General features: G+C 37.5%; 1 long non-coding RNA gene across 2 annotated transcripts; it reads left to right on the top strand.

Annotated features, from left to right (window-relative positions):
• The first annotated feature begins 2,734 nt into the window (after positions 1-2,734).
• On the top strand, positions 2,735-26,280 carry LOC138685601 (uncharacterized). 2 transcript variants are annotated; one of them, XR_011324898.1, is made up of 3 exons: positions 2,735-2,850; positions 22,594-22,641; positions 26,107-26,280. It is a non-coding gene; the product is annotated as an uncharacterized lncRNA (long non-coding RNA). The 2 variants fall into 2 exon arrangements; XR_011324899.1 differs by having other exon boundaries at positions 22,594-22,855.
• Positions 26,281-27,671: the final 1,391 nt, after the last annotated feature.

Raw genomic sequence — 27,671 nt, 5'->3', positions numbered from 1 at the left:
GCAGCTTTTCCTAAAAAGTAGTGTGATGGTGCATTTTGGTAACATATAAGGGCAGCACTAAATGAGTCTGTTGCGAGACCATATTGAAACTTTTACACATTTCTGCTGAAAGTCCAAATGTGGCTGCTCTGAGATGCATAAAAAGAAGGTTGTTTCCAGGGTTTTATACTAGGTGTTATTGCATTTTACAACAATAATGTATGCCAAGGTAATCCTAAAAAATAAAGTGGAAAACTGAGAATACAATAATAAGCTTAATAAAGATGTGAAAACAATATTTCAAAGATATTTGTAGAGAATTAACTGACATTTAGGAAATTAGGTAGAAAAAGATAGTCTTATTTAACATTTAAGAGTTATTTGAAGAAACATTCAATGTAAAGCAACTATAAACAAATGTGATTTAATCTGGAAATTGCTGCTCAGCCACTTAGAGAAAACACTGAACATGCTGCTAGACTGCCTGTTTAACAAGTGCGGTAACTTCAGTAGTTATTTATGTTCAGTGTACTGTACTGTACAGGAATCTAACACTATACATACTTAGACACACACTTTTATGGAAGTGATAGCCATGTGATAAGCACCATAAACATTTACAACCATAAATAGTTATTAGGGCTACCATATGCTTGGGTTTCCCCACACATGTTCTTCTTTTTTCATCACAGAAAGTTTTTCTCTAGACAGAAAAAAGTCTACCTTGGCTACGTGCTGCAATTCTCAGATGCTTGGCAGTCTGGTTGGAAAAGTCGCTCTGAATGAGCTCCTGGGCATCCCACGATCAGAATCCAGGATTCACATGTGTGTGCATCCACAAACAGCCTGTGCAGCATGTGTGCAGTACTTCTGGCATGTCCTAGAAGCATCCTGCTTGCTGTGGATGCCCAGGGACTTGGTCTGCTCACACATAGTCGTAGTGGATGATTTTGCCTTTACTATACAGAAAATACTTGGTAGAAATATGAGCATCCTGTTAGGTCTTAACATCTGCTCTACCTATTAAGTCATAACGTAGAAAAGTTCTTTGGTAGTCCAAATCTTGGAGCATATATCTTTAAATAAATAGGGTTTCTTCATTTTGCTCAAGTAATCTGGTTAGAGTAATTTCTTTTTCTTTATCTGAAAATGGGACCTTGTCCTGAAATTATATCTGGAAAAGTTGCAATGTCTGACTAGTTCTTTATGTAGAAAGACCATGGATGTAAATTGTCATGTGTTTCTGCTGTATTGAAAACAAGACTTGTTGTGGAAACAAATTTGCAAATAGTGCAGCCTGGGAAAGCTGTTCACTTCAACTGTAAGCTTGCACAAATAGAGAATCTTGTAGCATGGTATAGTATGGTGTGAAAAAGCTACATTGGGTATTTTCTAGTTTGGTTTTTTTTTTTTTTCCCCTCCTTTTTTAATATCTTTAGGGATTATATGAGAATGGAAATTGTATCAAAGAGTGTTTGATAAGACACTTTTTTATTCACAAAGGCTTGAGTATGTCTTCTCTTATTTCCTTTATTACAGATATGACAGGCTGAGATAGGAATAATAAATTCTGTCCTGTCACCACTCTTTCAAGGCTTAGAAGACGATCTTGTAAACCTAACTCACATACGTAATTTTGCTACAATTATCATGAGAAAAACGTTCAACTCATACAACATTTTAAGATATTTCAGAATGCTCAAAAATGAAATGGCTTAAAAAAAAAGTAGTTATGCTATGTACCGAATGATACAAGGTACTGGCTCCCTGTCTCAAGTCATAATAACTGGAGAGAGATTGTACATTATAGGTAAGCAATATTTACTTGCTAGAATGAATTATTTTGAAAAAAAATTTTAAAATATGGTTAAAACAAACATATTTGGCAATGGTTACATGTCACAATAATTTATAAAAGCGAAGGGTATCAAATCTTCTCATTAGGAATCATAACAGACATATAATGAACAAAATAATTCATAATTAGTTTCATTACCTGTTTTTGCATATTTTTTTTTTTACATTTCTACTCTGTGCCTTTGCATCCTTTAAAAGAGGTGTCTGATTTTATTCAAAATCTTGGGGTTTTTGCCTCAAAATCATTTTCCCCACAATGCAAGGAATAGACAGGAAAATACATATTTTGTAAGGTGTTTCATCTCTACTATTGGTGATGACATTAATGAAAAAAGTTTATCTTTCTTAGTTTTTTTCTCTTGTGTTTCTATTTCATGTTAATACTTGGCACAACCTGAACAGTGTAGTCTAGTTGTTGGAGCACAAATGAGAGCCGATGTTTATTGAATTTTAACCCTGTTTTGCCCAGTCCTAACTGCATGTCCTTAGGCAAGGCAATTCTTATCTCAGTTTTACAGACAAGAAAGGTTTTTGCCTATCTACCCAACAGGGATGTTAAGAGGATTAATTTGTTAAAAGCATGAAGATTTAAGCAAAAGCAAAACAGTGCTATTAATGTGTCTGATTCCAGTTGGAGTACAGGATCCTAAACAGAACAGTTTTGAAGACTCAAGACATTAGCAATGTAGCATTGCAGATGTAATCACAAAAACTATTGTGGTCACATTTGAGAGGTTTAAGGCTCGGATGCACTTCTTGGATTTGGTGACCACCCTTGGACGTTGTTGCTTTAACTGACGACTCCTAGCCCACTTCAGTCAGTGAGAGAACTGGTGACTTTTTAGCTTCTCTGAGAGGTAGTTTAAGCTATTTTACTGTATTCCCCCACCCCAAATGTTGAGTATTCATGTATTCACTCATTTATTCATTTGTTTATTCAGTTTCAGCCAGGGAGCTGGCACCCCAGAAGAGTCAGAGGGCAATTACTTGAGGTGTTCAAATAACACTGCAACAGTAAGTCTGATGACTTTCTGTCTTATTTACTTCATTTTGTTTAAAGCATACAGCGCATCCAATGTTCGACAAGGGAAGGTTAAAGGCGTCACCTCACAATGCTGTAAATAGTGGTGCCCAGTCTTGCCACAGTTCTTTGAGGTTGTGTGGCTATGGCCATCTGAAGGGAATTATCCCTGTCTCAAAGTACATCTTTTTCTTTCTTGTCCCACTTTACTGTGGGTGACTAACAGAAAGGGTTTGTAATTAAAAACTTTCTTATTTCATTTAGTGGGAAGCCTTAATTGTGGCAAGCCTTAATCCTTTTGTTTATATGAACTCTGGTTTGTGGTTTGGGTTTTTCTTTACCACCCTTCCCAAGTGTGCGGTATGAATAGTTTTCTCAATTTTTTCATCTGCCCTGGAAATTATCTGTGATTCCACTCTGCTCTCCAATACACTCTTTTTATTCCCTTTGTAGTGCCAGTCGACCAGGCTTTTTGCTTTAGCTGGTGTCAGGCACACACACTTTTAGTTTGAGCCAGTCTCGGAGTGGGCTGGCACAGCTCAATCTACCAGAGCTGCCAATTGGGGTGACCCCAAAATAGCCCACAGGAGCTGTAAAGGGGTGAGGCTGAGAACAGCAGTGCAAATGATGTAAACAAAGTTTACTGTGTCGAGGAGCTTACTCTGTGGGAAGGTATCGTTTGCTGTGGTACTGATGGAAACCCAAAACAAATATATTTAGGCATTTTGCTAGACAGCAAAGAAACGAGCGAGGGGGGAGGGTTTGTTGCATTAAGAGTGGTAATGCTATTGACAGATTTGAAAAACAGATCAAGCTGCTTGATTAATTTTTGGCAAGGAAAAAGAAAAGCCACAAAGACCCCAAAATAAAGAATACTCCATTGTTTTGTTGTTGTCCCTAACATACCTGTGAAATAGTTACATGCTTGAGTTACAGTGCTGAATTAGCTCTGAGCTATCAAAACCAAAAGAAAAGAACAAATCTTCATTCTTGGTTAGGGTTGATTAGACTTGGTGACCTTGCATTGCACTGTGATTTTGTTGCTACAGGAAATTCAGGATTTAAAACTGGATATTGAAAAACTTGGTATATCTGTGTGAGAATGAAAGAGAAATAATTTTAATGCTTCTATTAGCACAAAATGTTGCTCATGCACAAAATAAGATCTCTATGTCATTTAGAAAATCACAAAAGATTTTTAATGGTAAAACAATATGGCTTTAAAGATGCAAGATAAGAAGAGGTGGCTTTACTTTGCTGTACCACTTGAGGGTTTCTCCTGCAGCTGTTGAGGTCACTTGTGCAAAGAAGGGAGCACTTTTTCACTAATGTATATGCAAGCCACTGTGCCTGCTGGATTGCAGGCTGAAAAGTATGTCTTCGGCTGGCCTGTGTTCGCTTTTCAGGCAACTCATCTCAAGGCCCAGAATTTATTGAAGTTAATATGAAAATAAACAGATATGAAGATAGTGGCGATGCACGGAGTGTCTTTCTGTGGGAAGTATGAACGTATTTCCCACCCAGATATGTCAGTGCTTTTGCCCATCATGCCTCTAAAAAAGTGTTCTCAACCATCCATGCATACGTATTTGTTTTGGCTGTTTCATCAATGCTCTGTAATGAACAGTATCTCCCAAGAGCTAAGTTCCCACAGTAGGTAGATCCTGTTTATAGCCTTCAAGCTGCTACAGCCCCCTGTTCCTGTCAGTCTCATCTTCTTACAGTATGGGTGATCTCCAGATATCAAGACTTTTTTTTAAAAATGTGTTTAAATATAAACAATAGAGTTTGAAAGAATTTAGCTTGAATGGCTTGCAACTAATGTAAACTGCTAGTTAAATCTTTTACGATATTCACATTCCTTTCAAGTGAGAAAAAAGGTTTTAATGAGTAAAAGCATATGTATAACACAGGTAGTGGTTTAAGATACTTCTGAATACTAAATTAATAATTATACTTTACTTTGGGTGAATTCGAGGAGCGCTAAGAACAATATTTATTTAATTTTGTTGAAGTGAGTTTTGGTATTCCAGGCAGACTACAGTTAAGTTTCCTGAGGCAGTTTACAACAATAATTTTATTCGTGCACTATTCAGAAAAAAATCCCACATTATTATGTGCTAAGAAGTAACAGACATCCTCTCAATGCCTGAATGCAACAAAGTGTAATAAAGTAACCAGGCAAATTCTGACGATATAAAATTACTTGATCAAAAGTGTAAAACTTGAGGTTGTAACTCAGAGATGCTTTTCTTTTACTGTCCCCTTTAACAATTGGGAAACCTGTCTTAGTTTAAATTCTCTGTTACTCCACCTATGCACTTCTGGTGTGTTTTCTTCTTCCGCTGAATCTGGGCAACTTCAACAGGAATGATATCACCCCTCTGGGCCAGATACTGTTAATCATTTTCTGGGTTTATGTGACTGCCCAATCTATACCTAAGAGACTGATGGAGTCCTGCTGGTCGTAGGTGCTGCTAGCTATGGGAGGAATGATATCCGAGCCCCTTTCAGCAAAGAGACGATTAGTCCCTGTAAACGTAGTTCATTATTTTTCTCTTTCTAGGGATTTTTGAACAGGACTTCCTGTTCATGACTGTTTCTTGTTTCATCCTTGCATTATGTTTATGTCAGGAAAGACTAAGGACCTGCACTTTGTGCCTGATGGGGATGCAGTAAGTGTTATGTTCCACAAAATGAATGGTTCTGGGCAACCGTAAGCTACATTAAAACCTTTAACTCAGTTTTTATATATGCTGAGATCAGGCTATGATTAACATAATAAATACAAGAATTGAGACCTTAGGCTTCCATCTATTCTTTCACAGCAGACAATGAGAAAAGTATGATATGCTTACAGTAGTCCAAATTATGAAGGAGAAACACTTCAGAATTTTTGCTTAGTGAAATTTGGTTGCAGCATGATGCAAAATCATCCACCTTTTTTCCACCATTTGAACACCTTCATTTCTTCACCAACATAGTCTTCAGCTTGCAGCAGCTCACTTCAAGTAGTTATTCCTTGGCCATTAAGCAATCTTACCTAAGCAGTTTCTCCAGAAACCACCTGCACTTTGCTGGTGCTGTAAGCCATCTTCTCAGTTTACATGCAAACTGAACACTGAACAGGACCCAGGAGTCTATTTCCTGCTGTAGACCACACAGATGAGGATTTCTTGTGCTAGAAGGGCAGCTTCCCATAATTGTTAGCCTTTAGGAAGAATCTGAGGAGGACTTAAATAAGGTTAGTATGTTCCCCTGCACATCTGCCACTTCTTTCAATAGGGACAGGCGTTCCTCTCTGCTTCCCAAGTGCGGTGCTGAGCTTTTCACAGAAATGCGGAGTGGTGAGAGTGACTCTTCCCCTCCCTCCATTGGTGGTAGGGAACCAAGCTGAAAAATTCTTGACTTAGTCTAAAGACTAGTTAGCAACAACTGAAAGCATCAGTGTGTTATCAACACTCTTCTCATACTGAATCCAAAGCACAACACTATACCAGCTACTAGAAAGAAAATTAACTCTATCCTAGCCAGAAACAGGACAATGTTCATGTGTCACCTTTAAAAAGCCCAGATTCCTGCATCATGGCTCAGGTTGTTCATCTGATCTCTTTTCTTTTTTAAACTCTATATTCATATTCTGTTTTAATCTATTACTACTCCCAATTAGTTATCATTAGTGCTGATTTTTCATTAACCAGCCATGATACTATTTTCTAAACATAATAATCTGTTAGTAATGTATTAGTTAAATGTAGATCACAATAAAATAAGCAAGTTTTACTGTACTGTTATTATTTTTTTGCATATTAACTGCTGTTTTGGGTTTTAATAGGCTTGTGATTTAAAAGTACTCTGGGAATTGAATGTAGTTTTAAAATAATTATCAGAACATACTGAACATTTACTATTGATTAAATGATTTTGACTATTAAAAGGGAGAAAACACAACTTTTATTATTTCATAACTAGTGAATAACTGTCTTTTAATAAAATATTACAAAATTTAAAAATATTTAAAATGCATTTAGTACAATGCGTTGATTTTTTATTTAGTATTGTTACAGTATGTTACAATTCTAATGGCTACAACTATGTTAGCACGGAAAAGTTAACCACTGCTCTCAGGTTCCCTCAAAATATTTATATGTAAATTGCTTAGTTGTTTGGGTTTTTTAATGAGAAAGGTTAGTAGAAGTCTAGCAAAATATAGAAACACACCATAGCAAAATATGAAATCCTTACATCTGTTTGCTAGCATTACCTCCTTTCATATTACTAAGAATCTGCTAGGCACCAAGCAGATGTTTCTTTCTAACATTGTTGCACAGGTATTTTTCAAGTGGCTTCTTAGCACAGATGTTTCCGTGTATATATACACCTTTCATTTGCTAATACTTTTTTCCTGTGTAAACAGCAGATTGCATTGCCGATGCCTTTTTGATCAAAAGACAGTGAACTCCTCAAAAACGAAGCAGGTTCTCAAGTGAGGCTTTTCTTTGTGTTCTTACTGATGCTTCTTTTTCCTGCTCAAGTGAAGATTGCTATCAGTGTAAGTTATGGACTGGATCTGGTTCTCTGGTGCCTTCCTTTTTCTGTAGCACAAAACAGCACGAATCATTCCAGGGTCCCAAGCAGCTAAACACTTGAGCACGCGTTTAACATAACATAGTTATTTGAGAATCATAGAAAGCAGTAAATCTTAACTATATTCATATTAGACACGTAGTCAAAAGCTGTGGAAAAAATGCTTTCCTCCTCTTCCCTTCACCTTCAGATTGCCCTGCTCTCCCCATGGTGTCTGTGGATTACCTCTCTCTGTCCAGTCCATCACCTTATAAGGTTTTTCTTTCATGTCGTTCTGGCAGGCAATGGACTCAGGCTAATTATTTGTATTTCCGATCTGTGGGGATCAGTGTGAGGTTCAAGTGGGTGTCTAAAATATTGTGCCTCTCTTCTACTAATGTATTTAACAAATGGTGGGATGGAGGTGACAATTATAGACTTGCTTCATACAAGTAAATGCATGTTTTTGTATACGCCAAGATAAGGAATACATCGTCTATTACACTGACTCACTGGAGGAGAGTCTTTGAGTCTTGCAATATAAATCTATAGTGTGATGTTCGCATCCAGCCTGCTTGGAGTACAGCAAAATAAATGCACAGCTGTCTGCACCAGTCCATGCAGACAAAAGTGTAAGCTCTTGGGGCTCTATAATGGAACTTGCTTACCAGATTTTTTTTTTTTTAAAGCAAGTGTTCCATTATCATAAACTTGATCTATTGAACTTAAATTATAGGTTGAATCACTTTTTTTATGTTGTATGGATATTTCTCTTTTTGTACATACAGAAGGGAAGCTTAAGGTTTGAGATGCTATGTCGTCATCAGAAATGAATACAAATATGAAGTTGAAATGTTTAATACAGCTTCCATCTATGTTTAAAAGGAAAGTAAAATTAGATGGAACTGTTTCTTGCTTTCCTTGGTGTTTGTAAACTCAATGGGAATGTATTAGACTCATAAAGTTTTGCAGAGCTTGTTATAATAGTGATATCTTATATTTCCTTTGCATCCATATCTAAAAAGGAAATAAATCAATGAACTACTTTTGAAGTACTTTTTCACGTTTTCCTAGTGTATAGACTCTATGATGAAAATTATTTTCTCAGTCACTGCTACAGCAGCTTCAGGTATTTCACTAACAATTGCTTTTCACCTTCTATAAAACTGCAGGAAAACCCTCAAGTACAAAATAATTTCTCCAGTATACGGTAGAACATTTTTAAACTGTATTTTCTGTGGTAATTTCATGGTAGATGTGAAATCTTCTTTACTCTGGTCCCTGTCACTCCCTCCCCACAACATTTTCAATTTTTAACTCTTTGACTGTCAGCTTTTTCTCTGTCTTCTCAGGCTTTTTAAACGGAATAGCAGAACTATGAGCATTAATAGTAATCAGAGTTTGAAGGTGCATTCATAGCAACCAGAGTTTGAAGACACATTCATAAATGCCTCCTGAAGTTAGGGGATACTAGAGAAATAATTTCCCAGTGGACACATATTGTGTATTTGAAAGGATTGAATCACTTTAAATCAATTACATGCATAGTAAAGAATATGGCACATTTTTGCACAAAAACATACTGCCATGGCAGAATTTCATGGTGTATACCTTATCCACAGTGATGTATTACTGGGCTATCTTATTAGATGCATTAAAACCTGTAAAGCTGAAGTATGACATAATAGTCCCTAGGTTCTAATATGGTAAGGTTACTAGGCAACTGCTAAGAAATCTATTACTTTGCAAGTATTATAGTAACAATTCCTGGAGCTTCAGATTAATTTTAGGTATTTCCAGATTAGATTTAGGTTTCCATATCTATTTTTCTGAAAATTTATTGTGTATTTGTTGCACCTAGTTTTGCAAAGTCTGTGCATTTCTACCTATTAGTTAGAACATTCACTTCAAGAACCATTTCAAAAGTATTGGATGAATAAGGGAAAGATACTAGTACACTTGATCCATGTCTTTTTATATACCCTCAGGTACCCCCTCTGCAAATCAGCTTAGACACGTGATTTCTCCTGGCTTCTTAAAACTTGTTTAGTTCCTAAGGTCTGATCCTTAACTACTAAGAACTTTCCTATGAAACTTTAATCTTAGTTAAAGGTCTTTTTGGAAGAAATTGTAGATAGAAAGGACCAAGGCAGGCTACTGGCCACTAAGACAGCAGAAACAGGCAAATTGGGCCAAGCTTATAATTTTAGCAGTTCTTCCTCATCAAGTACATATGTTTCTCCTCTTACTGCTCCCAAGGCTGTTCCCATTGTGAGCTATGTTAGCTCTCCAATAACTGAAGGATGAGCATAGCTAGAGATATATAGAGGGGCTTAACAGTAAGCCAAGAAAAAGAAAAGGTGAGAAACTTGTTCTACTTTTTAGAAAATAAAAACTGTCTGGACTCCAACTTATCTGAATTTCCTTTGAATGTTACTGCTTGATATTAAATAAAAAGCTATCGTGAGGTATACCCAGTTAATTTCTCTGATTTCCTGGATGAGAGGATGTCATGAATTTTCTACAATCTGTGCTTCAACAGATTGGCTTGTATCAGCACAAAAGCTGTGTTCAGATCAGTAATTGTTCACGATCTATGTGCTGAAATGATAAGATATGAAAAGATAAGAGCTCGGTGAGTTTATTGTCTAAGAAATACACATTACTTGAGTATTGTCAAGGCATGGGCTTCTTTGAGTACTGGCTCAGTACTTTTACTTCACAGGAACTAGAGTCCAACCTTCTGTGAAATGACTACATTGATTATTTTATTGTCTTGGGTATAGAGCCAAACTAACTACAGTGATGAGGATCCTGAAAAAATCATTAGTAGTAAAATCTGTTTTCCCAGCGTTATATCAAGTTATAGAGATTTCAAATGATTGGTTCAATGCCAAGACATGCCTCTCACCTTTGTTCTTGATATTGTGACTTACTATACAGGCAAATACTTATTCTTCGAAGCACTCATTCCTTTTCTTGCATCCAAATATTGCTAGGAGTAGCCACACAAAGAGAAACCTGCCATTTGTTCTAGCTGACTGGAAGTTCAGTTTCCCTTTTCTGTTCTTCCTCTTTAACATTTTTTTCCCTCATAACGTGGGATACAGCTTAATGCCGTAAAAAAAAACTTCCTGAAAATGAGATGTAAGCCGCAGGCAGCAGAGCTGTTCAACAAAGTCCTAACTGCTCCTCCCCACTCCCCCTCCTGCCACACTGGCATCATGTCTGCAAGTTCTGTACTTTTCTTCTCTGTAAATGTCTTGGAAACCTAAGAAATCCTTAATTTTCTCTTATCCTCTCTATCCTGCATCCTGTCAGTAAGAGCTGGGGTGCCCAATAGGTTCCAGTATCAGCTGCAGCAACTATGTTCACCCTGTCAGTGAAGAGAAAAGCTGTAGGCAGCCAGGCAAGCTCAGAGGCTCAACACTCATTGTGAACTACTCCAGGACAGTTAACAGAGTAAACAAAATCAGAACTCAAGTAAACATGAGGAAATTGAATTGTTCTCAAACATTATACAAACTTTATACCTGCATAAAATTTTTCCCTAGTTGTTTTCAAACTGAAGTTTTCTTTGCTATTGTTTCATAGCTTTTAAAATGCGTTTAGACACACATGACATGATTCAACTTGTAAGGTAGTTATAACATGCTCTACTTCTCTTGCACCAATATAAAGAGCGCCCTATCTGTTATAAATATATATAGAGAATACGTTATTAGAGATACCTGCTGCTTCTATGTGAAAATATTATTTCCCTTTAGTGGAGCTATCTTGTTAATACGCTCCATTTCCAAATGTGCCACATTTGCTTGATAGAACTATAGATTTATTAAAAAAAAGCCAAAACCAAAACAGAGTATTTCAAAAGCAAAATCTCTCTTTCCTCTGAAATGGCATTCAAAGACTTCCAGAGGGCTGAAGTCTCTCTGTACCGTGGTGTAGCAGAGCTCCTTAGCACTGTCTCATGCAGCTGGGAAGCTTGTTTTCTCAACTGTCAGTCACAGGACTAAGCTGCGGTATGTTATTACTTGATCACTAGGGTAACAAGTTGGAAAATGCTAACTGTCTTCACCACTACACAGGTTTCGTTCATGTCTTTGCACTGTTAGACTGGCATAGCCACTGCATCTGTTGGCTCTACCTTCTCTGTTTACCTTTTTCCCTGCAGAACCTGTAAATTTAATATAAAACTATGAAGGAAACAGAGCCCAAACTCTGCTGGAGAGAAATCCTGTTGAGTTGTTTTATTTTAACTTAAATTTTTGTGGGGGTGGGAGAAAATGGAGGAAGTTGCTAAAACAGTTCATGCTGTTCTCTGTTCACATAATCCCTGACAGTTGGTTCTCCAGACCTGGAGGTTCAAACGGATAATGGAAACGTCTGGAGGAATGCCAAGAAGACAGAACAAGGGAGGTCCTTACCACAGTAAATCAATGAAAATAAGAATGTTTCTATAGTTTCCATATAGTATAGTTTCTATGTAGTGCAGAGAGGTTACTTACCTGATCAGAATAGAGAAAGACCCTTTTTCCATCCATGAGGATGCAACAGAATAGGTAAGCTGTATTCTTTGATCCACTTTATTTACAGAAAATATATTTGGAAGTAAAATAGTAATCTGAGAATTCAGTTTTAATTAGTAAATCTTCAGAGGTCTCCTGGGAGTGAGAGAGGAAAGGTTGTACACTTCAAGCTAAGGGGAATCCAGGGGCTCAATGAAGAACCGTTTTTAATTTCCCATGAACTGTGTAGTCTTTGTTAAGAAAGACAGTTCCTTTCATCCAATTCTGACCATCCTCAAACTTCAGTAAAATTCATTTACAATGTGCACTGCCTGTGTTTTTCCCACAGGAACAGCATACTATGAGAGTACAGATGTCACAGAAGGAGGACTGACTATTCTAGCTTAACTTTATTTTTCAATATCTAAGAGTTAGGCTCGGACTCTGTTTGGGTATATGATCTTCCATCTCTCTGTTGTGCTGTAAAGCCATTAAATTAGTACAGATGTGGTTACATGGGCAGTGAAAATAGGAAGTTTAATATTCTCATTCCTCTCCATCATGGATATAGAACTCTGAGACATTTTACTGTTTAATAATAATTAAACATATTTAATGTTATTTCTAATAAACGGAAAAAAAAGTCCCGATTTTAATAGTGTTTGCATATGCAGTGAGAGTCCCTACATAATGAAGCCAAAGTGTAGATCTCTGTGGATTTGCTGTGCTTTAATTAGGCATTTTCTGACTATCTTATAATTTTTCAGTACTTTAAACCCAGGGAGGGTAGAGTGTGAACAGAAGCAGCAAACTTCACAATTATTTTACTGGGGGGCATATCCTTATAGAAGTTCAACCATCTGAAAGTTCTGCAGAAACTTGAAAAAATAGTTTAAATCCCTGTTTTAGAAAAACTTCATTTTTGACACATAAATAGTACCACACTGAATGAGAATCAGATGTGCTAATCTTTGCACAATTTTGACAAATGATTTTTACATAATTTGACATGTTCCTATCAGGTATGAGCACCTCTCTTGAGATATAGTACACACTCAGCTGACATTAGAGCAAAAGATATCCAAGGATCTTCACCAACTTAGAAGATCTGTCCCTGAAGTACTGATGTATTGGTTAACCTTCTCCTTCCTGATTACACCTTGTACATTAAACAATGTTTTCCTTTCTGTAGTTTTCTTTATTTCATCTCTTTAAATACAACAAATCTTGATGTACAGGCAGTATCCAGGAGACTACTGCATCCTGTAGAGTATCACTTGAAATTAATTAGAAATCAGGTCTCAATTAACTACACTTAAATTGGCCAATTCATTTTCTCTCTAAAGAGCCAAAGTGTTTTATGCATCTTGCATGTAGGTCATTGTTTGTTTCTTCTTTGGCTGCAGAATCAGCTAATGCAGACTGTCTCTGATCTCAAATTTCATTCAGTCTTAGCATAATTTAGTAATTGGTTGTCTAAGAGACTGTGCACTGTAACTAGAACTTTCTTCTCCCTGCAAATAAAGTATTTCACCAATCATTTTCTGCTCCTAATGCTAATCTCTGTGTTTCACTGAGTTATGCTGCTCGTACAGAAAAAAAAAATAAAAGAAAAATTATGTTCCCACTGCATTGTATACAAACAGAAATAGAAAAAGGACACAATGGGTAGAAAAACAGTTGGTTTTCAAATGTCTTTACTAGTGCAGGCTGACTAGTGCAGTGTGTAGTGAAAAATAAAAAAGGAAAAATACATACATAATGTCTTTCCTTTAGAATTCCTTATTTTTAATTACCTTCCTGTAACTAGTTCCCTTAACTCCTGAAACACAAACTAATATGATGACATTTACTCCATTTTAAGGTAAAGAAAAAGGGGAGGAAGAGCTGTGAACGGCAAGACTAAATTATAGCAGTTATCTGCATAAATTAACATGTATCATATAATATGTAATTAATATGATTCCCCAAAGCAAAGAATGTTTGCAGCAACCAGCAGTGGTCATGGTTTGTAATTACTGTTTCAAGAAACAGATGCGCCTGTATTAAAGGTCTAGTGACTGATTAATAGAGATTTCTCACATACTGGGTAATCGCCTGGCTAACAAGAAAGCAAGCAACATCTCTCTATCACTCTGTGTTTTAAAAACAGATTTTTGCTCCAATTCTGTTTAAATATATGTATTTGCTCCAGTATGAAATTAAAATAGATTTTTAAAGTCCTGAAAGACTTGTATCTTTTGATCAGTTCTAATAAAAATATTCAAAATATGTAAAAAGCATTTCCTTCATGTTGAAGGTGTCAGCCTCTCCTCTCACATTTTTACCATGTTGTTCTCCAGAGATAAAGTAGTAACTGCTAGGGAAATTTGAGACCTACCCTGTTTTCCAATATACATCTCATGTGGTGTTATAATGACAAATTTTTTCCTGATATCTCTTTCATGAAGACTTCTTTAGATATTTCCTAAGCCAAATGATAATGCTTAGTGGTTTATGCTTAAACACATTCTTTAATGTTTTTATATTTTGTTATTCCCAGAGGAGGAACTTATTTTCTTCAACTTCGGTAGGGAGGATCTCTGACTCAGTCTATTTTACCTAAAAAACTCTTTCCACTTCCAATCCCAAAGTAGCATAAATTATACTTTAGTTTTCTTTGGCTTCTGCCTACAACTTATATAGCTCTGTCTCCATGTATTTAATTTTAACAATACAAGATCTTGCAAACTACTGGGAAGGGATGTTTCATTATTCTAGTTTCTTCACTGTAAGGTAGAGCCTTTTTATTTGATGAAGCAAAATAATTGTCCATCTGACTTAAAGAAAATTCCCTGCCTGTGAACAGGTCAGTGATTCATATTCTACAGAAGTCAAGGTAGAACCTATTAATGAACACAATGTCTCACAACTGAGCCCGCTTGATGATGTTCTTCAGAAAGAGTCACCCCATGAAAAGAGAGATACTCTTCTTAAAAGGAGCTGGAAAGCTTGCTGTGACATTATTAAAATACTCTATTTTTATATGAGGGTCAAGTTGGAACAGCTCCAGTGGTAAGTCTGTGGCAGTCATCTTACAATGAGCACAGTAAGATAGGAAATGTGTCTTTGACTTCAATCCCATTAGTAACCTTCCACATGAGGGAGGTCTGCCAAAGCGTCTGTAATAGATTGCTTTTAGCATTGTTTTCTATTACACCTGTCATTAGCTTGTGAGACTTCAGATCACAAGGTCTTTTCAACACATCTCAGATAGGTAACTGGCATTCAATTTTTTTTGCTTTGAATCATGTTTGCTCTACTAATGGCAGGGTCTTTAAAAACAAAATAATTTGTTCCTGCTTGAAATAAGTATTAGGTTGCATAAAGTACTTCATTCAAGAGTTTCACCTCTGATAGTTTCTTGATTTTTCTGGCACCAGATGCTAAGGCTTTAAATGTGAATTATTGCTGTTAACTGTTCATAACATTTAGCTTGATGGTTCAGCAAAAGTGCAAATGTGGGTGTCACAGAAGTTGTTAATAATTAATGCCTTTTAATACAAAAATGTTAAAAATTGTCTTGAATTTATTAAAATCTGCCCCAACTTTAAAGCTGTCTTTTTGGCAGCAATCTGATCCAATATGACCAAGATTGCTGAGGGTCTTAATAGACCTAGTTTTTTGATAAAAAGCCTCTGTTAATAATAGTGCTCATCCTTTAAATTGCCAAATAAGAAATACTGCTAGGATATTAAAATTTTTAACACTGCCTGATGTCACATGCTTGTAGATCTTTGATTATTGCAACTCATTCTTATTTAACTTCTTCAATTAGATTCTGCTGTCTCAGGAGATGGTAAAATGCTGGAATTAAGATATTATTCAGTGGATTATCTCTGTCCATCACTCTCCCCTTGTATTATATTGCCTTCAATTAAGCATTGTACCTATTATCAAATGTTTACTGGCATTTGTATTTACCCTATTATATATCAAGACTGCCTATATCATCTCTATTCCTGAAAGAATTTTGTTCATGTTTCTGTGTTCTTCTAACCACACCAGTTTGAAGTGCCTCAGCAAAACTCAAACCTAATGCCCCAGTTCTTCCAGCTTTGAATCAGCTTACATCTCCTTCATACCAACTCCTAATACTCAAGGCCCCTCATTTCTTCTGAATCTGCTCCATAGTCTCTGCTCTCCCACCTTTAAGGTTGTCTTCTCCTTCTCCCCAGAGGTGACCATATCATCATTTGCTGCCTCTTTCCAGCCTCTTTAGACCCCTCCCATCTGCTCTGTTGTCACCATCATCCCATCGACTCAAATATCCTTAGTCTACAATCCCCATTTCCTTCCATGCTCCATTGTTAACGTCTTCCAGCCTGATCACCTCACAGCACCTTGGACCCTACCCTCCAAGCAAAATCTTCTCTGGTCTGTGTAACTTGCAGGCCACTTTTCCTGCTTGTGGCCGCTTTCTCCCTCTTTTATATCTGCTCCTCACAGATGCTGCTGCTGCCACATGTACTCCAGTACTAATGGCTTGCTTCCTTTGCTAGCCACGACTATTTCCACACCTACAAGGGTTCTGTTCTAAAAAAGGCTTCTGTTCTAAAAAAGGATTGAAAATAAAAAGGCTCAGTCCCCTGCCCAAATCCTCCCATGAGTAGGACACAGTTCCTATGTGGATTACAGATTCCCATCCCTATTTTGTTTGGCCCTTTGTAGAGAAGGTGGGAGGCACAGAAAGAAGAGATATTCCTTGCCATTATAATGACTGTTTAAATGACTTTTGATTTGCAGTTAATGTAAACACACATATTGAGTTACTGCACCTTAAAAGAACTATCCACAGAGAAGAAGGGATGGGTGAAGAATAAACTAGAGCTCTGCCTTATATACAGTCCATTATCTAGCATCATAAGTCTGATAGGAATACCTAAGGAATCCAGTCAGAGTTCCTGGTATAAATACCATTTCAAGAATACAGAGAAAAATATATTGTAATAACATTAGAATAACAACTACTCATGAAGGTTGTCCCATAGGGGAAACCCGCTGCACATACCTTCAACAGCGCTACCTCACTGTCTTGTCTCTGATCTCAACTAAGTTTTAGGAGTGCCAGCAGACTGCTGCCTACTAGATCTACTACCGGAGCAAGCTGATGATTGTTGATGTTGTGCAACTGATTCTGGATTGCAAATCATTCATCATTATGCTGATCATGCTGGAAGGTTGTATCTTTTTCATATCCTTTCCCATTATGTGCGGGAAGAAGCATCTTGCCTGTATATTATCATCTACAGAAAATTGTTGACTGAATGCAGCTTTTTTTTTATTTTTCCCAACTTGAACTTTTAAAAATGTATCTTTTTGCGCAGTATTCTTCTCACCTTGTGTAAAGTGATGGCTTAACTCCTTTGTTTGTTAGCTAAATCATTCTATAATTTTGTGCCTTTTTTCCCTTTTTTTCTTTTCTTTACTAGATCCTAGGACAAGGATGTCAAAATGTCTCTGCTGCTGCTTGTCATCTTTAATGTGGATGCATTTTCATGGTTGTACTCATTCTCCATTCTTAACTCATTTGAAATGTCAGGTTTTGTCACACCACCACCAGGTTCACAACATCCTACATTGACAAGTATATTGAAATTCTGAATCTCCCTAGCATGAAGAAGGGAGGGAAGAATGTTATCTTGGGTATCCTATTTCTTATTTGGCTTGTGTGGTGAATTTCCAACTTTGGAAAGACCTTTCTGTGTAGTCTTTTGTAACTGCTTTCTGGGACAGCCTTTTGAATTGTATCATCTAAATTCAACTAAATAGTGCCAAGGCAATGCATTTTCTCTTGTTTTAACCTGGATTCAATATAGCAGCCTTTCTTTTCAGCAGAAATATTTCTCACTATATCCATGCATGATTTGTTGTAAAGACACAGAGAAATTCTTTCTTCCTATTCTCCCTTTCCTTGGTGATAAATTGTTACTTTTCCTTTGCAGTAGATAGTTAGCTACATACACAAATAGCAATCATGCAAGCAAGAAGGTTTTGTGGCCTGGAAATCAGCTTCACCTATAGGAGCTTTAAAATCAAGTTTCGTTTATATTTGGAAGATAAAGTTATTAGCTAACAGTTAGCTTGTTAGACATTAGTCAGAAATCTACATACTAATCTGTTCCTTTATTTCTTGCAGGCACCAGTTGTCCTGCCAGTTATTTGTTAACACTCTACTTTTCTAATCCCAGGGTGAAAGTCTTCTGTCCAAAGGAACAGCCCAATCTTTTCTCTCTCAGTCTTCTTGCTATCCTGCCATCTTTATAGGGGCTCATCAGTGGTAGGTCTTAACCTTTTTATACTGAATGACCAATATAGATAATGCAGGAACAGGCTATAAAGGACTTAAAAAATGAAGACAAGAGCTTATGTTTGTAAAATAAAATGAAGGTGAACCAGTGAAGAGATGACAAAGACAAAGCAAAGGGCTTATAGACATGATCTCTTCAGCAATGTTTTCTGGAGGAATATTGAATGTGTGAGATTGCATTTGTCAAGGCCAAAAGGAAAGGGTTGCAGCTATTGATATAGGATGAAACTTTATACAAGCACTTTATCTGTGAAGGCAAGATAGGAAAGATGTGTCTTAGACATCTGGTAAAGAACTCTCTGCAAGTCTTCAACAGAATGTGAGAATCTAGAGTCAAAAGTATCACCCATGGCTGGGTGACAGGCAGGTTGTTGTCCACAGAAAGAAGATAACAGAAGGGCTTTGAGGAAGAAGAGGAGGAGCAGTAGAAGAATTTTGGGTTACTGAGGGATTGTGGTCTGAGACTTGAAAGGAAGACCTGAGATGTAATGCAGAGTAATAACGTTCAGCACCAAATGTTGGTGTATCTGGGTTCTAATTGTTTGGTTTCCAGCTCTGCAACAGGCCTCCTCTGCGCTCTTCGATAAGGCATTCAACCTTTCTGTGTCTTTGTTTCCCCATCTGCCAGTGAATGATAAAAATCTAGTTCACAGGTGCATTGTCTGGCTCAATTAATTAATATTTTGAGGGGGTTTTGCAGTCATCAGATGGCACAGCTATGGGAATGCTAAAGCTATTAGTTAGCGATCACCACTAAAAACAAGAAACACAGAAATGGTCCTGCTCTCTAAAGCTCTATGTAATTAATGTAAATTACTTTGTGATATATATCAAAGTACAGTTTTGTAAAAATAACCTGGGACCAGAATAAAAAAGATTTAACTGCTCCAAAAGGCGTAAAAGCACATAGGAGGATTAACAAAAGCACATGAGCAGGCAAGACATTTAACTAATTTTTAAGGACAGTGGTGCATAGCCAGTGCCTGGTTAGGCATTTGTGTAAATCCCATGGCATGCCTAGCTGCATCTTCAGATGTCTCAGTGCATTTGCAAAACTGGCCCACACACCCAAGCCACTGACTTGAGGCCATTAGCATGTCCTCTGTAGCTGTTTGGGAGTTCATCTGACTCTGTCCCCAGCCCCGTGGGGTTCATTGTCACGAGGCCGCTGAACAGGTGATGACGGTGAGGAGACCTTTGAAATGGACTTTGAACTTTAAATGAATGTCTGTTTTAACAAGAGGGGAAATTGTTATAGAAGTGAGGGGGAAACTGAGAGGGATGAAGAAAAGGGTGCTCTGTGTCTATTCAGCCAAACTGCTGATGTCCCCTCTTCCCAATAGCAACCTGAATGGTCCTGCCTCTTAAATAAAGGTTCTCAAAGTTTTCTTCATTAAGGCTGGCGGTGCTGCAGACAGATTCAAGCAATGTCTGGCAGTGCACATGTGGCTCTGCACGCCATATGTGATCGGCAGGACAGGCTGTGGTTGAACGGGTACTTGGAGATCTAAGCCAGCTTTGCATGTGAAACGTCATGTCCCGCCTCGTGCCCTGCATTTTGCTGCTCCCTTATTGTTTCAGCATGCTCAGGGGCCAGTGCCAGGACAGAAGCATAAACTTTTTTTGTTTAATTATTTGTTGTGGTTTAAGCCCAGTGTCCTGATCCAATGCTGGGGAAGGTTTCGATATGATCCCAAGACTGAGATTAAGACACAAACAAGGTCAAATGCCATATACCCAAAAGAGTTTTTATTATCAAAAGTATCAAAAGTAGTAAATAGTAGCAATAGGATAGAATGGAAGAAACGGCACAAATCAAGCAAGCAGTCAGGACGGAGTCGCAAGGATAGTCACCACCATGGATCCAGCGGCATCCCGTTCGTCCTCAGTCTTCAAGTCTTCGGTGGTGAGTGCACACCACGGCTTGTCTCCACGGTCTTTTATAGGGCATATTTCGATGAAGTATGCACATATGTATTGTTCATGCACTGTTCACACACTGCAGGTTTCGTCTATCACACGACTTTTGCGTGACCAAATCTTACCTCAAAGACTACAGTTTTTGTGAGAATGGTAGCCTCCACATTCTTACATGCTTGTTGGCTTCAGCCTGTTTCCTCTCCTGAATGCCTCAGTGGCCTAGTAATTGTCCTTATGGACAGAGGAATGTCCTGCTTAGACAGGCCATCTCAGAGACAAAGGGCTCGAGATAAGCAGTCCACAATCCTTGAGATGAATGGCTTGAGAAGTCTCTGATGCCTAACAATCTTTGAGACAAACAGCTCAAGACAACAATTCAGTCTCTCACAGCCCAGCCAGCAACTAAGCCCCACACAGCCACTTGCTCACTCTCCCCTGGTGGGATGGGGAAGAGAATCAGAAAGGTAGAAGTGAGAAAAGTCGTGGGTTGAGATAAAGACAGTTTAAGAGGTAAAGCAAAAGCTGCACATGCAAGCAAAGCAAACCAAGGAATTCATTCACCACTTCCCATGGGCAGGCAGCTGTTCAGCCATCTCCAGGAAAGCAGGGCTCCATCACATGTAAGGGTTACTTGGGAAGACAAATGCCATGACTCCGAATGTCTCCCCCTTCCTTCTTCTTCCCCCAGCTTGTTATTGCTGAGCATGACGTCATATGGTCTGGAATATCCCTTGGGTCAGTTGGGGTCAGCTGTCCCAGCTGTGTCCCCTCCCAACTTCTTGTGCCCCCCCAGCCTACTCGCGGGTGGGGTGAGAAGCAGAAAAGGCCTTGGCTCTGTGTAAGCACTGCTCAGCTGTAACGAAAACATCCCTGTGTTATCAACACTGTTTTCAGCACAAATCCAAAACATAGCACCATACTGGCTTCTGTGAAGAAAATTAACTCTATTCCAGCCAAAACCAGCACAGGAGTCTTTAACATTGGGTATTAAAAAGAAAAAAGATAGAGTGCATCTGAGTTTTAGTTCATTATCAGTGTGATGATGACAGCAAATCCTAGAGTAAAGAGAATGCTTCAGTAAAATTACCTAGAAAAATTAGGACATACAAAAGGCTACATAATTTATTAACAGCAAAAATTCCCGACAAAAAGTGCTCTGAAATACTAATCCACCTAGACAGAACCTAATGACGTTTCAGCTGAAGGAGACTGCTGGCTGCAGCAGGAATTGGACACAGCTAGTAATATGGAATGTAAAGCAAATGTTCACAGTATGCAAAAATGCATAAATAGGACTCAAAGTAGCTAGATTCCTAGATAAATGAAGGAGACTAGGAAGATATGCAGATGTCACACGAGTCCTGTTCACATTCTGGATTGATTGATTTATTATATGTGTTAAGTATTTTAGGTGTTGATAGAATGTCCATCACCATCAATCATTTTAAAGGATTTATTGGGAAGCGCACAGGTACATAGATTTGTATTTTAACCCTGAGCTGCTATGACTTTTACACCTGCTTTTCTTTCTTACCATCTTTGATCTGATTTATTTCCTCTAGCATCTTTTCTCCCAATTCTAAATCTATATTTGCAGTAATTTATAGTGCAATATAATTATGAAAATAGTTTTTGAAGATTGATGTTGTGTATTAGTGGTTGTGGCTGTTTAACAAGTCAGCCTGTTCTATTTGGATTTACTGTTGTGTACATAGTTTTGTAAGGAGTAAATTTTCTGCTGCTTGTTAGCTGTTAGTAACCTGTATTTCATGTATGCTCCCATATGACTTAGTGCAGCATCAGACATTAAAAGAACAAAACAAGCCTTTGTTAACTCATTACTGAGGTAATTAATATTTCACTCCTTTGATGGCAAAATATCTGGAGGAGGCAGAACTGGAGCAGGGTGAAACTAGTGTTTTTGGTACCAAAGCAAGACTGGAAGGTGGCAGAACCAGGGTTTCTTAAGCAGGACAGGGAACCCAGGGCCAGGGAATGTGGAGCAGAGAGAGGCTGCTGCTCTACAGCTCGTGGTGAGGCTTTGCACAGCAGCCTACTTACTCTTTGCTGGCTTTATTTAGAAGCAAAGGGAGCAGGCTGCTTCAGCAGCTGGGAGGGGTTGCCTGGGAGGACAAATTCCCCAGCTGCAGCCTGGGGAATGATTCACATCCAGGAGCAGGCTACATGAAGAGGCCTGTAATTTGACAGATTGATGTGGCACCCATTAATTTAACACTTTCTTTAACTGGAAAGCAGATTCCTTTCTTTCTGTTGTCATCCATACAATCTAATCCTTCCCTGTATTCAAGTACAGTGGATGCAAGTTATTTATTTTTTTCCCCTGTTGTTTAATCTCTCTGACATTTAATGTTTCCTCTAACTTTTCTTCATAGGTCCTGTCAGTGTCCACAAGACTGGGAGTATTGTTCCTGAAAAAGAATGTAGGATTTTATCATAGCGTTCTCTGTTTAACAGATTCCCCGTATTTGCCAGCAAATTAAACATAACTTTGTGTTGCGGGAGACACACTGGAATCTCTGTGGTATCAGCTTTCATCACTCAGACAAGCCACTGGAAATAAAAGCATGACTCTACATCAGCATGCTGGCACTTTGTTTTAGCTGCTGAAACAACAGTAAAACTCATAGCTTCAAGGTAAACTATGTCTGCCAAAACTACCTGAAGTTCATAAGAGTAATTAAGTTCTAAACCCAGAAGAATAATTAAAATATGCGAAACATCTATTGATCTTGAGCATCTGGTGACTTGTCAGTAACCACAGACACAAAACTAGCCTGCTTTAACATATTGTTAATTTGCAGTCTTTGATTAGATAGATTTTTTTGGTATGTATCCATGAAACCAAAGGGATCAGCCCTGCCATTCATTATATTCCTTTTAATAAATGACCTCAGTTTTGTATCCCAGCAGGGAGGTTTGCAACAGTGAATGTTCTTGTCAATTCAAAATTGATCTTTTCCACAGGATGTTCCAAAAGATTAAGCAGGTATTTTTACGCATGAGACAGGTCACCTCCATCCTGTCGGTAACATGTGTGATTTTATTTTGGTTTTTTTTTGGTTTTTTAGATCTGCAACTTCAGCCTAGAACAGTGTTTCTGAGACCACTGGGTTTTACCTCTTCTACTAACTTTGAAACAAAAATGTGACTCACAAGGTAGATAGATACATGAAAAAATAAATAATCTCAGTGGAATACAGATGGATAATGACTACACTTGCATCAAGTTGAAGAGAAAAATACCTTTCTCTATAGAGATGTTTCACAGTTTATTGATCTTTGCAAGATTATTTTTTCTCAGCCTCAAAATCTACCACGAAACAACTGACCTTTTCTTTTTAAATAACGTATATAATGTCTGTTTTGATGGACTAGAACCATAGGGTCAGGTCATGCCCTGTTAAATTCCATTGACGGCAGCAGAGTACAACTTGGAATAACGTCAGCCAAAATATCTTTCTGTCAAATTACCGTTTTCAAGTCTGAATAAACTATACAGTAAAAAACCCACCAAACCCTACAAGGCATCCTGGGAAAAAACCCAAACCAACCAAAACCAAAAATACCTTATGCGCAATGTGGTTATTTGGTAATTGACTTAGTTGCAGATTGCATTACAATTTGAACTGGGATACAAATTCGTAGAAAGGTAGCTCAAGCTCACTAGATCTCAGAACAATTTTAGGTCAATTTAAGATATTTTCCTCATGAAACACTGCAATACTTGGAAATGTCTGGCTTTACCGAGATATCCAGAGGAGAGATCTGTTTCCAGCTGACTTGCTTTTCAAGTGAAGCACATTCACTTGGTGCAGATTGAAATTCTGTGTCCTGAGAATGGTTGCATTAAGCCCTGCAGAGCAAAACCGCTGGGCAGTGCAAACTCTAAAGTCAGCATGTCAAGCTCTGTATCAGAAGGGTCTGGAGTGCAGCTGCTGTCCAGGCACATGCAGGAAGCACCATTAGTCATCATATTCACAATCCTTTTTGCGAATGTCCATGAAAACTTGACTACTGCATCCCACTCTGTGTAATCTAATATTTAACACTTTAAACTCTGGCAACAATCATGCCCACAGTACTGGATTTGCCTTTGAGACGTGTAGTTTGAAAGGTAGGATTTAGTCCTGAAACTACTGCAAGGCAGAAGTTAAAGCAGTGATAGAGCCACTGTTTCAATCTTCTCTGGACTCACTTCATTTAATACTCATAGATATTAGATGAGTTGCTTATTAGATCAGGTGAAATGTTAGAGTTTGTTTCCTCTTATGCAGGGACTAATTTTCTTAAACCTTTCCATTTCCAGATGGTATACTCCTTGACCATCTTTAATTCAAAGAAGCTGTATTAATTCTTTCTGTGGCAGTCCTCTGTGTTGCAATTACAGCATTAGCATTGAGCTTTTCAGACTTGATAACAGATTCTAATTTTATCCCATCTGGTTTATTATGAGGATTCTTTTCATGCCTGGAGGTGGCTTTTCCTTAATCATTTCTTCTGTACAAGATTGCTAGTAGGAGCTTAAAAGGCTTTCTTTGCTGCAAAGACCAACTGCTGGTTTCTTCTCCAACAGGACAATGTATCAGCAGTTCTCTGGATAAATTGTCTAGAAGTCAATCATTTGGAAGTTCTTGCCAAGCTAGAGAGGTTATTAGCTTTTGATGTCTTTTCTTAAATAATATCACTGCAAAGTTGCCCTAGCATACTGGCATTAGATCTCTACTGGGTTATCTTCTTGAGGGGAAAGATTACAGAAAGCTCCTTTGTTCATTCACCAAAATGAAATAAATAAAATTTCTTCAAAATTAAGGCCTCAGATATTCATGTGAACATCCCACTGCAGGCACTAGGGTGTGTGTGTACATGTGAAGGAACAAATGGGTCCAGCTGCCAAGTGGGAATGAACAGGAAAGGAAGGAATAGTTTAAAAAAAAATAACCACAATTTCCCTTCTTTAGTAATTTTTTAGAATCCTTTTGAGACTTGCATTTTATCTTTGCATTTGTGGTGACAGTGGCATGGCTGACAGTACAGAAAGATGTTTAGAGAAGATGAAGTGGCTTAGCTCAGGTTTAGGCTCCTAATGTCCCTAGAGAGTCACTCAAATGATAATAAAAGATGGGAATTTCATGAAAGTCATTATTTCTTTGAAAGATAACTTCTTCTACGTGCTTTTATGTCTCACTAACGCCCACTCTGAATGTATATTTTGTGGGGACTACCATACAGTCTTCAGCTATCCTTGTGAACTTGTAAGGTCTACAAACTTTGTAGGATGTTAACCATTCATTACACTAGATTATACCTCACAAGGCTAGGGCATGAGGTCGGGTCTGTAGCTGTGTATATATCCATCATCTGCAGATAGATGTCATCTTTATGAATACTTTTGGAAGGTGGATCATCATAGGCTTTGAATGAAACAAACCCATTCTTCGTGGCTGAGGGTAACAATTAGAAAGTGGGAATAATTTCCAGCCATTTTTGTCAATATTAACAAATTGGCAAATAACTTTATAGCTGGACAATCAAGGAATACAGTCTTGATTTTTGCCTCACTCTGAACTTACTTTTGATATATTCTTTAGTTGTGTTGACTTTTAAGCAGTGATTACAACCTAAAATATACATAAGAAATATAAGAAACTGTACGTGCTTCTGAATTTTTTAAACACAGGTTTAGTATTTCTATTCTGGCCTTGCCACAGGGTATACTGTAATATATATCCTATATTTGTGTGTGAGTGTGCATATGTGTATATATATACTGGTATTTAATCAGTTTGTACATCAATAGAGTTGGGCACTCTAACAGTTAAAGTGATTGCTATAGCTTTAACTAAGTACAGTTAAGGTTATGATTACATTTTTTATATATATTTCAGATGCTGCTTGCCTCACTGAAAGACAGTCAGTAGAACTAAGAACATATCCAGAACCTATCTTCAACATGTGGGGGAGTAGGTCACTGCTTGATCCAGACTTTATGACTCAGTCAAAGCAAATTTCTGTTAATCTACATAGTCTTTGATATTTTTTAAGAGACTTCTCTGTTTCAGATAGCTGGTATTGTAAAAATATTTTAGATTGTTATTCAACAATTATATGCTCTTTGGGAGTTTGAAATAAACTACAGAAGTTATTGCAGTTTGTTCTTTATATTTTCTGTGGATTCTTAAATGCTCTGAGTCTCTCCCTGGTTCTCCCTAGTTGAACTGTTGCTACCAAAACAATATTGTAATATTCCTTACCTGTTGGATCGAGTCCTATAACTATAATAAGTCCACTGGCGTTTTGCAGTTTCACTGTACAGATCTGTTCACCCTGAGTAAGAAGTTCTTGGTGACTAGCTTTGATTGCCTTTTTGTTGACAAGGGAGTGGGTCTCATTGCAAATGATGTAATTTCTGCTGTCCTTATATATTACCCTGGCTATATTTTTTAATAGTTTTTACTAGTCTTAATAATTCTTTTCTATGAGCTTTATGATGCCTAAGCTCCTGCAGTTGGCTACATACTCATGTGTATGTCCCCCTCTCCCTGATGTTATTTGGGCATTGGTACATTAAACCTTCTTCACAAATTAGTGACTCAGCATTTTTGTTTTAGTTTGGAACCAAGGTTCTGAAAAGTAAATGTGGGTCAAAATAGCAGTATGCCTATTCTATAGGTATACCATACCTATTCTATCAGCTCTAGTTTATGTGAAATTATTCTCTCCATGCTATCATCTAAAAACCTGCATTTAATATTATTGTTCATTTAATCCTGTCACACGTTTTTGAAATTAAACTTTAGTTTTCTTTCAACCATATGTTTAGCGTCACCCTCTTGTCATGTTTTCCCACTAATGTTGATGTTGCAATGTAATATCTTTCTGAGTGGAAGATTAAATTATTTAGTATATCTAATATCTATCAATGCATGAATGCAACCACCAAAGCCTGTAGTACCCTGAATATATCTGTCCTCCAGCTCAATCAATAGGTTGCCATTTATCATTACACATTTAAGGATAATTTAGCCAGATTTACATTCATGTGACAATGTTTTTTTCTGAGCTAATTTTGAATTAATTTTTTTCAAATATATTTTTGTGCGACACCATATAAAATCTTTAGCAAAATCCAGAAATATTACATTTATTGTCTTCACTTTGTAGCTAATTATTTTACTGCCTCTCTTCACACTCTCTTCGTCTTCCAAGTTTGCATCCAATACGGCATATCTTCTGCATGATAGACAATGAGCATGTTTCTTTAATGAAACATTTCAATTTTGAGAATAGGTGGTCAAGCATCTCTTCCACTGACGCAAGGAAAAAGCTGTCTTGACTAGAAAATAAGTCTGTTGTATGTAAAATGCAATACCTGCCATCTCAGATTGAATGGAAAAATGTTCTGAGTATGTCACTTTAACAGTGGCTCTATACCCAAATTATATCATGTGCA

The sequence above is a fragment of the Haliaeetus albicilla genome, chromosome 6, assembly GCF_947461875.1.
Source record: "Haliaeetus albicilla chromosome 6, bHalAlb1.1, whole genome shotgun sequence".
NCBI classification, from domain to species: Eukaryota; Metazoa; Chordata; class Aves; order Accipitriformes; family Accipitridae; genus Haliaeetus; species Haliaeetus albicilla.
Note: the sequence above shows the minus strand (reverse complement) of the source record. Positions and strands in the feature narration are given on the sequence as shown.